Source organism: Balaenoptera borealis (genome assembly GCF_965194805.1).
Source record: "Balaenoptera borealis genome assembly, chromosome: 3".
In the NCBI taxonomy this organism is placed as follows: domain Eukaryota; kingdom Metazoa; phylum Chordata; class Mammalia; order Artiodactyla; family Balaenopteridae; genus Balaenoptera; species Balaenoptera borealis.
The window spans coordinates 169,043,767-169,051,154 of record NC_138866.1 but is presented as its reverse complement, the minus strand read 5'-3'; positions in this window follow the sequence as shown (position 1 = coordinate 169,051,154).

The window sequence follows — 7,388 nt, the reverse complement described above, 5'->3', positions numbered from 1 at the left end:
CAGATGATGGCTGAAGCTAGAGTCATCTAAAGACACAACTTTAGATGACTCACACCATGGCTGCTGGCTAGAAGCTTACCTGAGACTTCTCCATATAGCTTGAGCTAGTCACAGCATGGTGGCTGAGTTATAAGGGGAAATGTTCTAAGAAACACAAACTGAAGCTGCAAGGCTTTTTATGAGCTATCATTGAGAGAATAACATAACTTCCACTGTATTTTATTGATGTAGCATTAAAGTCAGCCCCAAGTCAAGAGGACTGGAAATTAGACTCCACACTTCAACAGAAGTAGTAGCAAAAGTAAATATTTGTGGCCATGTTTAAACCATCACAAAATATAAAATATAATCAATCACAAAATGCTCATTTCTTTGTGTTATATAATAGTTTAAAACAAAAATTATAACACTGTATTATGAAGTTTATAAATGTATGTAATTGTAAGTATATGGTGCAATGGCACAAGGGACAGAGAGGCAAGTAGTATTACACTGATGGAAGATTCCTATACTTTGTATGGACTAGTACAATATTAACTCTAAGTAGATTTTTATTAAAGATGCGCATTGCAAATTCTAGAGTACCACTAAAATGTTTTCAAAGGGGAAGACCTAAAATGTCAACATAATTATCAAAATAGAATATTTTTCAAATATTTGGTTTGCCCTAAAGAAAGTAGGACAAAGGAAGCAAAGGACGAAAAAAGAGTTAATAAAGTGGTAGATTCAAATCCAACCATAACAATTATGTTAATTTTAATTGAGCTGAACTTTTCACCAAAAAGTCAAAGATTGTCAGGCTAGATAAAAAAAATCAGGGCCCTATAATATGTCTTTAAAAGATGCACTTTAATAGAAATGAAAGGGAGGAAAAGAAGAGTTATCATGGGCTATGTTAACACTGGACGAAACAGACATCAAGACAAGCAGTATCAAAAATAAAAGACTTTTCATCATGAAAAATAGTTAATACATCATGAAGATATAACACTTGTAATGTGTATGCACCTAACTACAAAGCTTCAAACTACAAGAAGCAAAAACTAACAAAATTAAAAGGCAAACTAGATAAATCTAACAATATCAGAGTTGGATAGTCTTGTATTCCTTCTCAGCAACTGGTAGAATTACTAGGCTATCAACCAGCTTGATCTTATTGACATTTATAGACACTATACCCTAAAACTGTAGGATATATTTCTTTTCAAAAGCACGCGAATATTCAGCTAAAGAGACCACATGCTGAGCCATAAAACTCCAGTCATAATCCCAGCAAGATATTTTTTACAGGAATTGATCATCTATTTCTAAAATTCATATGGAAATACAAAGGACCTAGAATATACAAAACAGTCCTGCAAAAGAAAAAACAAAGTTGTAAAACCTATGTTGTCTGACTAAAAGATTTACCATAAAGCAACAGTAATCAGTTTGAGTTTGGAATACAGGTAGAAAATAGAGTCCAGAAATAGACTCACAGTTACATGGTTAATCAATATTTGACAAAGGTGTCAAAGAAATTGAGTGGGAAAGAAAAATCTTTTCAACCAACAGTACTGAGACAACTGGACGTCCAAATGGAAAAATGAGTAAATAACCTCCACCCTATTTCACACCATATACAAAAATTATTCTGAAATGTAGCAAAGTCCTAAATGTAAAAGATAAAACTATAACACTTTTAAAAGAAAACATAGAAAAAAATCTTTGCAGATTTAAGCAAAGATTTCTTGGAAAGCAGAAAGAAATAATCACAAGAGAAAAATAAAGAAAAATTAGGCTTTCTCAAAATTAAAAATTGCTCATCAAGAGACATCATTGAGAAAATTAACAGCAAATCACAGACTGGGAGAAAATATTCACAAAACATGTAGCTGACCACAGTCTTGTATTCAGAATATATAAGAAATTCTTTTTGACAAATCAACAGTAAGCACATCAAAAAATGCTCAATACCATTTACCATCAGGGAAATGCAAATTAAACCCATAAAGCATCACTAATAGAAATATAAAGTGGTACAACTACTTTGTAGATATGCTTAGCATTTGTTATACAAAAAAACATACACCAACACTTTAGCCCAACAGCTCCATTCTTAAGCATTTATCCAAGAGAAGTGAAAACATATGTCCAAAAAAAAAAAAAAAAGACTTAAAGAATGTATATAGCAGCTTTTGAACCATAGCCAAAACCAAACTCATTTCAATTGCACATGAAACATTCAGCTAGATAGACCACATAAAACAATGGCAAATATCCGTTATTGGGAGAATGAAATGACAAATTGCCATATATTCATACAATGGAACACTACAACAAGAAGAGGAACTAATTAGTATTAATACATGTAAAAACACGAATGAATCTTACATTGTTCTGAGTGAAAGCAGGAAAAAATGAAGAATCCCTAACATACGGTTCAACTTAGAGATGAAGTTCTAGAACAGACGAAACCAAGTTAAGGTGAAAAAAAAAAATGAGAACAATCATTGCCTGGGTTAGGAGGAAGGGGGATGGTGGCAAAAGTAGATTGCCTTGGAAGGCACACGAGTGAACTTTCTGGGCAGATGAAATGCTTCATATCACGATACAGACATGGTATACTAAGGTATATATATTTGTCAAAAATCATACAGATAAGATTTATGCATTTCAATATATATAATTTTACCCACTCTCCCCCCCAAAAAGAATTGTGTCCCCACTGAATTATCAAGCACGGGATAAATAGGCTAAATGATATAAAAATGGTAGAATGATGGTAACTGTTGAAGCTGAGTGATTGGTACAAGGGGCTCATTATACTATTGCCTTTACTTTGTATATGTTTGATATTTACTATGATATTAATTTTAAATTATTGTATAATCATCATTCATTCAACAAACATTGCTTTGTGTTTATGTGCTAGGTGTTCTCAGTTTTGATGATAGAGCAATTAATACAACAAACATTGCTACTGTCATGGAGGTCACATTCTAGTGGAGGAAGATTTTAAAAATAAAACAGTAAATAAAGAAACAATAAATAAGTTAAAGATGAAGTATAAGTGCTTTAAAGGAAAAGTGGACAGAGAGGGGAAATCATGAGTGACAAGGGCCAGTGATGTAATTTCATAATAAATAGAGTGATGAAGGACTCACTGAGATGGTGATATGTGAGGAAGAAATAGATCATGAGAGGGAACAAAACAGGCAAATATCCTAAAGTGGGAGTATACCTGGCATGTTCAAGGGGCAGCAAAGTGGGGAGGGGAACAGGTCATTAAGGAACCTTGTAGGCCAGTGTAAAAACCAGCTTTTTTTTTTTTTTTTTTTTTTTGGCTGCGTTGGGTCTTTGTTGCTGCGCGTGAGCTTTCTCTAGTTGCTGCAAGCAGGGGCTACTCTTTGATGCGGTGCTCGGGCTTCTCATTGTGGTGGCTTCTCTTGTTGTGTGCATGGGCTCCAGGGGTGTGGGCTCAGTAGTTGTGGCTCGCGAGCTCTAGAGCACAGGCTCAGTAGATGTGGTGCATGGACTTTGTTGCTCCACGGCATGTGGAATCTTCCCGGACCAGGGCTCGAACCTGTGTCCCCGGCGTTGGCAGGCAGATTCTTAACCACCGCACCACAAGGAAAGTCCCAAAACTTTGGCTCTTAATTGTAATGAGATGAGAAGCCATTGAAGGGTTTTAAACAGAGTAGTGATGTGATTTTATTTACATTTTAATAGAAACGTCTGGCTCCTGTGTTGTGAATAAATTTAAGAAGGCCAAGGTGGGAGCAGGGAGAACATCCAGATGAGAGAGAAACTAGATCTGAGGATGTTGGTTTGTACCACAGTGTCTGAGTTATGCAAGTTGCATCAGATCCCGGGCACATTCTTCAGTTAAAGCTGCCAAGCTGTGCAGCTTTATTTCTGAAATCAAGAACGACTCCCAAATATGGCCCTGACAAATATAAAGATGGAACTTCCTTTTTATGGAAATGGGGAAGACTGTAGATCGAGTAGATCTGGGGAGGCACTCCATCCTAGGAGGTCAAGGTGGAATCCTGGGGGTTTTAAACATCTGTCATGGTTCCCCCTAAAGGCTCAACATCAGATCTCACAGGTTATAGGGTTTTTCTCAGCTCTTAAGAGAGGAACTCTTCAAGGCAATCCAAATTTTTCTTATGTCTTGTCCAAAAGCTTCTTTCCAAAGAGGGTGAAGGTGGGAAATTTAGAATGGCGTGAGGGAGAAAGGAAATCCAACTCTGTTCTATGGAATGTGAAGCCATGTGACTCTCAAATTTCAGACTGTAGTCTTTTATCGTCCAAAATAAAATTTTAGATTCATAGTGCATAGGAAGAAGGAAGTTAAATAGAAACAGCATTAAGAGATGGTGGAAACAAGAGTGTATCATGGAGAGAATTCAGAGAAATAGAAAACCAAAAAGAAAGAAAGGCAGGTAGGCAGGGAGGGAGATAGTCACCAGGATGATATAAGCAATCAGTGTTTTTGTGTCATTTCAAATATCTTGTGGAAAACAAAAGCTAGAGGACCTTTTCCTAACATCTTGCAAGTCTACCTCTGATGGTTGTTAGTTAATTATCAGCAGTCATTTCAATCCTCCCCTTCCTCCTTTTTGGATGAGGGTTCCCACTGGAGATACTAAAAATATCTATTCCTCCATCGTCTTGCTTCTGAATGCTGTTGGACTGCTTCCTAATGCTTGGAGCTGCTGAAGCTGTCCAGGGATAGGTGGAAATCATGCCCAGTGATACGAGGAAGACATAACCAACACAGTGAGGATGTCACAGAGGATGGAAAGGGTGTGGGCTCTTGACCTTCGTGCCACTGAACAAACTCAGGGACTTTCTATTTCTGGATTTCTGATTATGCAAGATAATGCTTCCTATTGTTAAATCATCTTCAGTCAGGTGTTCTAGTATTTGTTACATAAAGTAATCGCACCTGCAGCACTTCCTCTGCACCAGTGGTTCTCAAAATGTGATCCCTATCCTAGCACTCTTAGTCTCACCTGGAAATTTATGAAAATAAAATTCCCAAGCCCTAGCCTAAGCTCTGGCAATGAGGTCCAGCAATCTATTTTAACAAGGTGATGCTGATACACCTCCATTTTGAGAATCCCTGCTCAGTATTTTAATGAGCAGAAACAGATGGATTAAAAAAAAATTTTTTTTTTTTTTTTTTCATTCCACTCCCCTAGATTCTGACTCCTAAATGCAGGTCCTACCAGGGCAGGACTGAGAATCTACCTCAGTTGAAAGATCCACGCTTACATCTTGGAAACCACAAACAAGAAATCTATGGGAATAATTGTGTTAAGTCTGAAGCAACTGTGGTCTTTGCCACAAGTTTATTCTCCAAAGCATAATTATTCAAGAGAGATATTGAAAATTTAGCTACTGGAAGGAGAGGGAGGTAGTAGTTCCTACAAGAGGCCCTACCCCTCAACAGGCCACATCATGGTCAAAGCTAATTTCACAGCCGTTGCTAATACCCTTTCTATATGCATATTTTAACCACCTCACCTATAATCCCCAAACTTGGTTCCCACTGTTAAATTTATGTATCAGTTGCTGGCAGCAGCTAAGTTTTTTAAGCATGGCCAATCATATTTCATACACTCTGAATTTAAAACATTTGAAGCTAATTTAGTGGTTATGTCTAGCATTAGATATTTTAAGTGCAGCAATAAACTCTTATTGCTCTCCTGACTGATGGAACATGTAATACAGTTGCCACTGTGTGTGTTGACTGTCAAGATGATTCATTAGGTCCCACATAAACTTTTTTAAGAAGAGAGAGCAGGTTACGTCAAATAACTTGAATAAAAGTTTAAAACCAAGGTCATCAAAGTGCTTGAGACTCCTTTTAGAATTAATTGAAATTCAGGTACATTCTCTGGAATGATATGAAGTCTCTTCCCAAATATACAAGCCGTCTGAAAGCAACAACTTGCTGCCGCGCTGAGCTGTTAAGCAATTATCAGTGACAGCTGTAACTCAGGGCTACGCCAAGCGGGACCTACACACAGCCAGCTTTTTAATTCTTTCAGCTGACAGTTACTGGATTAATATTTGACACAGTTCAACCAGCTCCACTTTATTGGTGATCCTGGGACCCCAAGATACCGAGAGCCTCCTACATGCCAAACTCTCTGCTGCACAAATTCACACCTATAATCTCACACTCGTTTTTTTTACTACAATTTCAAGCAGAGAAAACCAGAACCCAGAGAAGATAGAGTTTTACCATGACTCTAGGACTAGCCACATATGAATTCAGATGTTTCTGACTCCAAAGTGCTTTCTCCTTGTACAGCACGTTAGGGTTTGTGTGTCATCATTTGCCTAATTCTTAAAACCATCTTGTGATGGGAGAAGCCTAATGTGTAAGAAATTAGACATCTTCCATGTTTCACTGTGCATTTTAGAAAGAGCTGTTCCACTGTAAGCCATTCCTCAACTACACCATAAGTGGTTACACTCTTAAATGGGAAAAGAATTTGAAAAAGAATAGATACATGTATATGTATAACTGAATCACTTTGCTGTACACCTGAAACCATCACAACATTGTTAATCAACTATGCTCCAATATAAAATAAAAAATTTTTTTTAAAAGTGGTTATGTTAATTTCTAGGACCTCTCACTTCCTTCTGTGGGGGAAAGAGAGGAGAGAAAGAATGAGTAAAGAAGGAAGATAAGCCAGGACCCAGGCACTTGCTCAACCCCTACCATGTGGTAGCCATCATGCCTGATTATTTACGCACATATTAACTCATTTAACATTATTCTCCCCACTAGCCAGTGGATTAAATATTTGTTCCAATGGTGAAGCTCGGTCTTCAATTGGTGAGATAATTTGCCCAGAGATTACAGGACTACTCAGAGGTGCAATGGAGATTAAAATTGAGTTCTGCCTGATAAAAAGTAATTGCTTTTCCCATTACATCTTTAAGATATATGCACTCTCTCTTCTCTCCCTTCCTGGGATAAAACTCTAATAAAAGAATTTCAGACAACAGGGCAAGTCCCCTATTCCCCACTATAGACAAATGCCTCTTTTTAGCCACCCTGGCTTTGGTCCGAATTGACATCAAAAACATATATGACTGCGTCACTCAAAAACTTCATTTGTAGCCAAGCACTTGAACCACTATTCTTCCTCTCTTTGCTATTGAGCTTGGTAGTAGGGTTTCACCATCTTTGATGTCCCCTAGGCATCTTCTTGATGGATTCACTGTGAACTAAGTAAGAGGTGAAAAGAGGAAAAGAGTCAACTGAAGAAGTTTATAGTGTTGTGATTAGAAAATTAAATGGAACTCCCTTACAAAAAAAAAGTACATTTTATTTAAAATGCAAATATTCATTACAGATTGATTTACTTTAAGTATTGCAT